Source organism: Sphaeramia orbicularis, chromosome 24, assembly GCF_902148855.1.
Source record: "Sphaeramia orbicularis chromosome 24, fSphaOr1.1, whole genome shotgun sequence".
Taxonomy (NCBI): Eukaryota; Metazoa; Chordata; class Actinopteri; order Kurtiformes; family Apogonidae; genus Sphaeramia; species Sphaeramia orbicularis.
Genome location: NC_043979.1, coordinates 31,592,864 through 31,604,049, shown reverse-complemented (window position 1 = coordinate 31,604,049; position 11,186 = coordinate 31,592,864). Strand labels below are relative to the sequence as shown.

The window sequence follows — 11,186 nt, the reverse complement described above, 5'->3', positions numbered from 1 at the left end:
ATTCTATTCTACATTAGGTGGAAATATATGACAGCAGAAACACTCTATAGTACTTAAACACTGACAGCAACTACTATTGCACAATGATTACTTTTACTTGAGACTTTAAACACATGTATTACTTAAACAGTGTTGAATTTGACGTAGATGTTTTATTTATAGTGGAGGAATTTCATATTGTGGTATTGGTGCTTTTAGTTAAGTGTATGATCTGAAAATAATACTCAATTATCAGAGATCATATATTTCCTTTACCCTAAATATGTAGTTCTCAGTTGCAGGACGATGAAAGCTTGTATGGCAGACAACTTAAAAATACACTATAATAAGTCAAATTCAAAGTCAGGTTGTGTGTTATGATTACAGCTCTGTTAGATCTGAAAATAGAAAGCTGCATATGCTATGTTTTAAGGCAAAATATTCAATTCTTGGTCAAAATTCCCTATTTAACCCATAAAGACCCAAACAACCACTGGGAACTAAAACCTTCTACTGATGTAAAATGTTTAATAATTGTTGATCTATTGATCCTATCAATAAGTGTAAATAATTGGCATAAAATGCAGTTTCTCATCTTTTCATGGTCATCAGATATGACCCATTTGGACGTTCAGAGGCTCCGTAGTTACCGTGGAAACACCATCACCTTTTACAACAATGATTCACCTGTAAAACCCATGGAGTTGGATAAATGACAGTGGATGGAAACAGTGGGTTTATGTTCAGTTAATGATAGTTTTGCTGGAAAAGTACAGTTTTCTTCAGTTTTGTCTGTTTCTGATATACCCCTCAACTTTAATCTGAGCTTTTATGAACAGCTATATGATCAGTAACTTAAATTCAGGAAAATACCTGAATTTTACTGAAAAAAAGCAAAATAAAGAAGATAATATTACAATAAATGGTGATAAATCACTCATGGAAGGTTAAATAGGGAGAAAAATTAATTTGGGAACTGCCACAAAAGTAGCACTGTGTCTTTATGGGTTAGCAAAAATTCAATGTATCATACTGCAAAAATATCACAACTTTCACCTAAACATTTAAAAAGTATTATTTGTCAGTTAATTTGTCTTTTTTGTTACCAATTTAATCAGCAGTTATTTTATTTTTGAAAGCACCTCATTTACAATATAGTCAAGAGAGGAAGCTCTCTTTTTTTATCACAATGGCAATAAAAGCAATAAACATTCAGTGAGCAATAAAGTCTTAATTATAGCTGAAGGACTTTTACAATACACTTGGATCAACAACGGTGATAAAAATACTCTTAAATAGTTGTCATGAATTACTTACCTCAACATATACAGTGGTGGCCTAAATTATTAGAACAAATGCCATTTTTTATATCTACAAAGTCATCAATAGGCTATATAAACCTAGAATAGAGCCATCATAAAGCAATTCACGCAATCATGCTCCTTCACAGGCGATGCTAAATTACTTGTAATATGTAATTTCGCTTGTGTGAATAACAATAGTAAAAAATTATTATTATTATTATTATTATTATTATTATTATTATTATTATTATTATTATTATTATCATCATCATCATCATCATCATCATCATCATCATTATTATTATTATTATTATTATTATTATTATTATTATTAATAATAATAATAATAATAATAATAATAAGAAGAAGAAGAAGAAGAAGAAGAAGAAGAAGAAGAAGAAGAAGAAGTTCCTGTTCCTTGGGGGTTACAAGTTGATTAAAAACAGTAGAGCTCCATCTGATATTTGTTGTGCTCAGAACAACCAACTGCATGTTTCGCAAACATTATGAAATGAAATCATGATTTTATGGAAGAGGATTAGGGCCACTGAAAAAAAAACTCACTTAAAATTAAGGTCCAGTATATATATGTATTTTTTTTATTATTATTATTACGAGGAAAAAAAGTCAGAATTCTGAGATAAAAGTCAGAATTCTGAGAAAAAAAGCCAGAATTCAGACTTTTTTTTCCACAGAATTCTGACTTTAATCTCAGAACAATAATAATATTAAAAATATCTATATTTAAAGCAATCAGAATTCTGAGAAAAAACTCAGAATTCCGAGATTAAAATAAGAATTCTGACTTTTTTCTCAGAATAATAATTTTAAAAATATATTGGACCTTAACTTCTTTTTCCAGTGGCTCTAATCCTCTTCTTTATGTTTTGGAGGCAAAAAAAGGTAAATATTTTCAGATCTGTTATTATAATTTTGGCTACCACTGTATATGCATTTTTTTTATTTTATTTCTAATTCTATTGACAGGTCCTTGTATTTCCTGAAGCTATTTTTTTTTTTTTTCAACTTTATTGAAAATATATAGGTATACAAGACATGTACATTTTGAACAAACATCAAGATGTCAAAAGGAAAAAGCATCTAAACAAATATATGAAAATAATGCAACGATTTAGTGACACAAAGAAGAATAGACAACTGATAATAATAAAAACTTAAAATATACAGATCTAAGAAAAATAAATAAATAAATAAATCAGAGAGTAGGTTTCTCCTGAAGCTATTAAATTTTTTGTTTTTTTTTTCAACTTTACTGAAAATATGTAGGTATACAAGACATGTACATTTTGAACAAACATAAAGATGTCAAAAGGAAAAAGCATCTCAACAAATAAATGAAAATAATGCAACGATTTAGAGACACAAAAAATAGACAACTAATAATAATAAAAACTTAAAACATACAGATCTAAGAAAAATAACTAAATAAATACATCAGAGAGTAAGTTTCTCCTGAAGCTATTAAACTTTTTTTTCCTGTTTAGATATTTTTTTATTAAATTTCAAATAAAGAATACACACAGGTATTCAAACACATAAAAAGAGAGAGAAAAACACACAAAAAAACAGAAAGAAAAAAAAATAAATCAAACAAAACTTTTTTTTTTAATATCACGTCGCTACTCAATTTTTTCCACCAGGTGGCGCATTTCCCCAATCTTTCATGTGGTCCAAAAGCAGAAGCGATCGACACCGTTTCCCATAATCCTTTGCTGCGTGCTGTCGGTGCTGTTTGTCCAGCCGTCGCTCCAACAATGCAGCTTTTAATGGTGCTGTGAGCGGTGCGAATTGAAAACGCAGTAACACCGCAGGTTTGTCCGGAGACTGTGGCCGCACATATTCAACATTACAAGGTTTTTACAGTCTGACAAACCTGCTAAGGGGCCGAGACGGAGTTTTTAGGACCCCCTTGGACTCTTTCTGTTGGGTGAGTAGCTTCTGGAGCTAGCGTTGCTTTGGTCTGCCAGTGTAGTATGGAGCAAATGCATTTTGTTGTGACCACTGCTGGCTAGCTGGTTAGCTAATTGGCCAGATGAGACATATGGCCCCTTGTGTCTTTCCCCTGCAACCCCCTTGTCTCTGCTTCATACAGTAGCCTAATACCCCCTTAAAACACTCGCCTCTTTAGCGTGGAATCCCCACTTTGCAGTAATGTCAAGCGGTGGTAGTTTTTATAAATACTTTGGATAGTTGTGTCGTGGTCTGTAGCTGCTGTTTTGCCCTGATGTTCACTGAGGCACACGTCAACCAAGCCGGTGTTAGTCCGCACTTCTTTCCCGTTTGTGTATCTGTCTGGACTGGCTCCAAATGTTATGGCTTAAATACGTTTTAATACCCAGGATCCCCACCTTTTAATTATCCAACCCACAGCCCCACGTACGACATGCACACATGCTGGTGAATGTTGTTTACCAAGATTAAAATGATCCGGATTTTTAATTGTGTTTGAACATAGAGCATGCAAGATGATGTGCTGTAGAATTTATAGATGTTATATACACAGAACAATCCAGTCCAGTTGACTAAGGTGGATCAAATGTGCTTTTAACTAGCACTAAAACTTTTGTTATTGAAGATTTTAGATTCTGTTGGTGGTATTATATACTGAAGTATTCAGGCTCCCACATACTGTGTCTCTCCTCTTGTCTTGGATTTTATGGAATAAAATGCTGGAGTTAAACTGGTGATGCGTTTGAAGGCTGGTTTGAGAAGATTAGAATGAATGAAGCACTTAAACTGTGTCTTTTTGGTGGAGGATTACATAGGGCAGGCTTTTTGTCCATTATTTTAGAGTCTGATTGTAGATAAACAAGTGCAGAAATAACTGAACTGTCTCTGTAAGTTGAAGCAATAAAGATCAGCCTTTACTGTCTGTGATTATCACATTTGATGATCTATTGCTTGGGATCATTTATTTCTATTTCTGTACTGTAAATGTTTTGTTACTGACAATTCAGTCATAAAGCAAAATGTTTATATTAGAAGGCAGTTCGATGTGCTGATCACAGTAAGATTTTGCACTCCTTCCTTTCATTTATACGCTATGCTTTTGCATCATGGCATGATGACATGAGCACCTTTGATGTGATGATAACCTCACTACAAAAGGGATCAGCAGGCACTCCCACCATCATCATCCATCTTAAACTAAGACAGTTGTCTTCACTATTGTTCTTTGAGTTGGAATAATATAGTTGATATTAGCTGTTAAGTTGCTGCCATGTTTTTAATTGGCGTTGTATTTCTTTGGCTGGTCTGGCGTAATGTGTGTTTGGACATCTAGATGCACAAAAAAGACTACACTGACTATTGATTATTCATCGGGTGATTTATTTTCTGTGGGACTGGTGTGCCAGCCCCAAGCAATTTGGAAAAAACAGTACGCCAGTAGTCACCATAAAGACAAGGCTTAGCATGTTTGTGGTAACGCAGAGGTTACTGCCAGGGGCAACGCTTTTTAAAACCAATTTCATTAACTAATAAATCATTTTTACTCACTTGTCTGAAGGAAGACGTAATCATTTAATAACTGCCTCACTGGAGCTGCGTGGTCAGTTTATTTGTGGTTGTCAGTGGAGGACTGCATGCATCATCATAGTGGACCTTTTGGGAATTTGTTGCCCATGATAAAATCCCACTCAAAAGATTTTTATTAAATAGGGAGGAAATATTAACAGATCTTTCAAGAAATCATGGTGGATGTGACAAAGATTTGAGTCACATTCAGTTGTGTTTCTGTTGTGAAATTGCTGACCATTTATGTACACAATAAAAGTGTAGATTTTACATAATGTCTGGATTGAATGATATCTATATCACCAGTATGTGCTTTTTTTTTAACATGTTATGAGGGTTATTCTTGGGTATGTAGGGGGCTTAGATGTAGATAGGTTATGTTATTTGACTAAAACCTATGAATTTTTGTCATACCTTGTATCTGTGTTGCAACAATAGCCTGTGACAATTGCTGTCAACAAGCTTCAACATTTCATGAGTCACAGGGCAGTTGAGTTGCAAACCAAAATGCAAATATACCAGGCCATTGTGGTCATTATGTTGCTGTTAGGATCTGAAGCCTAGGACACCACAGTCCAAGTGCCTGGACACATTTCACACCCGATGCTTCAGAAAAATTCTTGATGTCTCATGCATTGAACGCATCTTAGACAAGGACGTCTAGAAGCGAACTGGTTAACTCATAATGTCTTATGTAGAAGATGGTTGACATGTCTGGGCCATATTGTAAGAATGCCACCAACATGCCCACTCTGTTGTCTTTCATGTATATGAAAAGCAGTGAGCACTGTGTGGGACAAGGGACAGGGCTGCAAAAATGTGATGGTGCTATGTGAGGCCAGCCTATGACAACCATACAGAGAGAGAGAGAGAGACAGTGTCTATTCAGGCTAATATGGTGTTTTTCTCTCAGACTTTTTCTGTTTCTCTGGCTTGGGTGCCATGCAAAATCCCCTAATTCGTATAATCAGAGGGAAAACTCTGGTAATGAAATGTCATTGCTCTGGTCATGAACAATTGGTTTGTTTTTGTCACTGTTGTAGATTTTCATTATGATGTTTTATGGTGTAGTTTTTATATCTGGGTTACTCTTCCCGTCGTCGTGCCTAAGTTTACAAATGGCATGAATTTATAGTATTAAATTACTGTCTGACACATTTGTTCTGAATTACTAATATTGCCTGACATTTGTTGTTTTTTTTTCATGACATTTTTTTTCTTTGAGACTTCGCAAATGGTGATGTACAACTGAGTGCTTTTTTCGTTGAATAATGATGTAACACTATCTAAGATTGTTATATGGATTTTATCTTTGATCCAACACCTAGTTGTTTTTCCCTCTTATGGTTAGATTGGACCACAGTGTGAATAAATATGGACTGTACAGGGCAGTGTGTGTTCCACAGTGGATGAGAATATTGATCTGTTTCTCATAGGAGTGCGATTGCTATGCCATATTTTTTTTTTTTTTTTTTGCTTGTGGTTTTGAAGTAATCAGCAACTGCCACAATGCAGCATAATGGACAAATCAGTGTTTTATGGTGCAAAAGGGTGCTTGTAAATGTATTCTCTTCATTATACATTTGGACAACCTCCGTGATACAATTTTATAAAATTTCCATGTGTGCAGAGTCTCGCTGAGTACCATAATTAGTAAGGGCAGAACATTTTGGCCTGATGCAGCTGCTGAATGTTGAGAATTTGAAAAAGAAGAAATCTCAGAGAGCTGTCAGAGCTGCCTGGTTATAATTTAAAAGGCATTCAGTTGGAAATTGCACCTAATATATTTGGATGCTGATGATTCATGTTATGTTTTGTGCTGCACTTACCAACACAATTCTAACAACACAAAAGTTATGAAATACTACAGCAAGAAAAACAGAGGAATTATTAATATAAGACTTAATTTGAATTTACATTTCCCATCTCTGAACATTTTAATATTTATACCTGTAAAGACTTTCTCCTGTATTTCAAGGTTATCTTCTGACCTCCTCTCCTCCCCATTTTGTTATTTCTCTTGGGAAACCGCACAGATCCATCAGTTTCGTAAAATATGTACAGGCTAACAGCTCTTTCAATCTATTATTTAAACAAATCAGACTGTTTGCCAAATGTAATTAAAAATAGCTTTTTTGTAAGAGAAGTAACATGTTACTTTTGATTGTTTGTGACGTTAGACATTTCAGGTGTCCACATTCATCATTCAATATTTAAACCATCAGCTCGTTTTGGTTCTAAAATTGTGTTTCTTTCTCTATAAATAGAACAGAACTGATTGATTTGATCTTCTGTGATTTGACAAATATAAGATTGTTGTGTGTTTCGTACAAATACTACATCAAATACTTTCTAGACATACAAAAGCCATCCCTGCTGCTGTCAAAATGTCAGGGCAGGATGGTGCTCCACCTAAAAATAACCACTTCCACATTTCTAAATAAATACTTTCACTTGTATATTTCAAAGTGTTGGTGTAAAAGATATGTTGCAGCTGCTGACAGTGTGTTTAAATCATGTAAATATTATCAGACAGAAATTGTGAAAAACATTCTATGAATTGTAAACCTCATGCGTCACAATTTGTCTAGTTTATCCTGTATTGACATTTAGGAAAACAAAGCTGCAATATGGTGTCTTTGTTTTTCTCTGAGATGGAAAGCTAAAGCTGTTAAATAGAAAAGAGAAATCCTGCCCAGTGATAGGGGACAAGTTACTAAACAGGGGACATTTAGGACACCTTGCTTGGCCCATCATTGCAAACCCCACTGCCTAAAAATGACTTCATTACCAGGCTGAGCTGGTACATTTTATTCTGAACATTTTGGCTCGTATGTGAAGTGTCTGAGATGTGATTTGACAGCAGCCCACACCGCTGTGCTGTAAAGAAAATATCTTACCAACTTTAGTCTGAAATCTTAAAAGCCAGAGTGAGAATTTGGCTTTGGTAGTGAACATGAGCCTTGGGCATTAATTGCCATGTAGTAAGGGTGTGGATGAATCACCAAATGGAGCGGCTGTCTCTTTGACTCGCATCCTGTCAAACTGTCCAGCTCTCATTTGAGTGCTGAGCTTTAACTCTACTTGAATAGCTGAGTGTACCCAAGATGGAGCAAACTCTTCTACTCTAATGAACATCTGCTTTAAGAGGCAGGAAAAGTTAGGCTGCATTAACCCAGGACAGCTTGCTCTGTGTGTTTATTGAATAACAGCCGGCTTCTTTTTGCACAGGCAAAAGAAAAATAAATGGCGTGAATAAAATTTCTGACAAGAACAGATGCAGCAGCTTGTAGCTGTGTAATAGGAAAAATGCAAGGGAAGGCAAGGGATGGCAGAACTAGTTTTACTTTTGGCAGAGTAAGCAAACAGCAGCTCTCTGTGCCATGCCTGCTAGTCAGGCAGGAGGTTTTCTCAGCCAAGCCATTTTCCAAGCAGCAATATTTCCTCAAATAGAATCCCTTACCTCCAGTGGACACTAGTTAGTAGCAGCACAACAGTATTGTCACTGCAATGTCTACATGCATATTGGTCTCAGTGCAAGTGCAATGTCATGTAAAGCTGGTCACATACTTAATGACTGTCAGGCCAATTATGAATATGATTTGACTGTGACGACCCAGACAATGAGATCAGGCTCAGTGTCATGGGGTGTGAAATGCGGAAAGAGTCTAGTCTTAAGTCATGATCAGTTATCTCATGCACTGCTAAATATTGACTGGCACCGTCAACCTATGAGAGACAAATTCAACAAATACCAGGAAGATAAATAAAAGGAAAGGTGTGTTGTCAGTCATTAGTTAATGCTGATTAGTCATTAAGTGTGTGCCCAGCTTTAGGGAAACTAATGCATGCTGCAACTTCATTCATCACTAATCTATTGAGAAGTTTGTCTGTTGTAACATGATTTCTTCCAATTTAATGATTTTTGGTTTGTTGCATGCAGAAAAAAAACACACATCGCATTTAATCTGGGATCAGTTTGTCAAAAACCAAAGCAGACCCTGCTCATTTCTGTTCTCCCCTGTGTTTTGCAAGATATTGGCTACAAAAGGATGATGGTGAAGAGTCAACAAGTGTATTAAACTACCAGTGTAATTTCCCTCTGGATTACCTGTAGCTGCTTTTGGTTCATTGAAACGTATAGACTGTATAAATGTTTGAATAAGACATTGCTTTCCAGTCTTTTATATTATTAGACAGATGAACCATTTCTTAATTTTTCAGAAGAAGGCTCCTAAAGTCATTAAGTGGGAAAACAAAAACCTGTTTTTGCACCACTGCAATATATATTGAATATAAAAATAAACTTATAGATATTAGGTGTTAAGTGATAACCATCTCCAATATTGCATGATTGTCCTTATTTCTTATCCACTATCTGAGAAAAAAATATTTAGAAATACACTATGTTGACTCTGATGCACCAATTAAAATATATGTCCACCAGTGTGAAAACGGTTATTTCTGGAATGTTATTGAATTAACTTTTCTTTTCTTTGATAGAACAGTAAGGTCAAAAGCATATGAACTGACAGCATGATTTTTCATTTTTACAATGTGCAAGTTTCAGGTATTAGTTATTGCTTCCCTTGATTGCTAAAGATTAATCTCTTCCCATAAAAAAAAATCATCATTCGGAAAAAAGGTCATTAGTATCAATTTGCTTCTACTTTTCCAATTTTATTCAGCCCTACTTAAGGGGGCCCTTATATGACTAAAGAGGCTAAAAATAAATGCTTTGTTGGAAGGCAAGAGTGAATATTTGATTCTCAGTTATTTCTGTGTAACAAGATGGAGAGGAATGGAGTTTTAGTGTCCTGAAAAAAAGTGTAGTCACTCTCACAACGAGGCCATCACTTTTTGTCCTCCCGATTGAGTTTTTCCCTAGATAGTGGAGAGATGGATCAATGCCCCCCACACAGTTCAGCCACTTGTTGTGAACATACCGAGCGGCTGAACAGGCATTAACAACATGAGTTAAGGTAGTGTGAATGCCTACGTTGACACTCAGGTGCAATCTCTTTTGGGGTGGTATACACCAATAATTCTCCCATGTCAGGGGCTAATCACCCTGGCTCCCCTCCCACAATCCATCAGTGTCTGGAGGACGAGGCTTGTGGGGTTCTGGCAGCTGTTGTCGGGCTGAGTCAATCTGTTATGGTCTACTCGAATCTGCGCAGGAGGGGGAGAGGAAGAGCTCTCAGGAGGACACAGCAAGCAGGGCTGCTGCCACTGCTATGGCAAGATAACAAGAGGATTTATTTGTTCGGAGGGCAGGATTTGAGAGCTTGTGTGTTGTTTTTGCTGTGTTACCCACTAAATGTTTCCTCTGTTAAATATTTGCAGGGAAAAGCCAGGTTTGAGCAACAAGGAGGGTATAAAACTGTACTAAGTTATATGCGACAGTGACTATTTGAATCAACAGATCTGTGTTCTCGATGCACTCTCTAAATCAGAACTGGCTGCAATTTTAGCCGTGCTTATTTCATTAGTTTGTTCTTTACCCCAAGCCCTTCAACATCCAGTTGTGTTTCCAAAATAAACTGTTTCACATCTACAAAGGAAATGCAAATGACCCAAGATATTTAGGTTGACACCATCCCAGTAATATATGTCTAAATTGGTCTTATTTAAGGAACAAGGACAGAACCCACTGGATTTAAATGACTTTTGAGATTTAGCCAGACTGTTTTTCTCTGTGATTATTACAGCTGACAGTATAGTCCTGTTTATGAATTTAGCCAAAATGTTGATATTGTAGGGCTGGCACAGAGCGCTGTTGATGCCGGGAGAGGGAATTGGCACAGACCTCGCAATTAGACTCAGTTGTCAAAGCAAATATTTGGAGTCATACTTCCATTTGCAGACTATTCTGAATGCATAATTCACAACTTTTCGCGGGCAAACCGAGGGTAAAGACACAGCGTCTATTTCCGAATCTCCTTCCTCTGACATTTCCGGATGTAATGCCACACTTAGAAAGTCAAATGTGGGTAAATGGGGCTTCAGGACGATCGGTTGGCAGCAGCACGCTTTTAGTAGTTATATCCAAAAGTAACTGGTAACTTCAATTATGCAGTGTTTCCCTCGATGGACTGCTCCTCTTTTGTTTCATTTTGTTGTTTCTGCACAGTTGAAAATTGGCTAGCATGGTTAATGACTGTTTCCCCTCTGCCCATCTGTTGCCTACATATCCAGGAGAATATTACTGTTACAAAAACAGAGATATTCCCTATTCCGTCTCTGTTACATTAACATTTTTCAGTGCTTAATATATTTCTTTAGTTCTCTGTAGCTCTTACCTTTGGGTTTAAAGGAATGATATTAAGCTTTTTTTTTTTTTATGCATATTAGAACATTTCCCTA

The 11,186-nt window shown here is 36.1% G+C and overlaps 1 protein-coding gene across 2 annotated transcripts in view; it reads left to right on the top strand.

Annotated features, from left to right (window-relative positions):
• Nucleotides 1–3,012: 3,012 nt before the first annotated feature.
• extl3 (exostosin-like glycosyltransferase 3) overlaps nt 3,013–11,186 on the top strand; it is a 37,300-nt gene continuing 29,126 nt past the window's right edge. The window contains exons 1-2 of one of the 2 annotated variants that reach the window (XM_030128285.1): nt 3,013–3,226; nt 4,003–4,006. The gene's annotated coding sequence lies outside the window, so the exon portion shown is untranslated. Of the gene's footprint in view, nt 3,232–4,002; nt 4,007–11,186 lie in introns of both variants that reach the window. The other variant, XM_030128284.1, reaches the window with a different exon arrangement.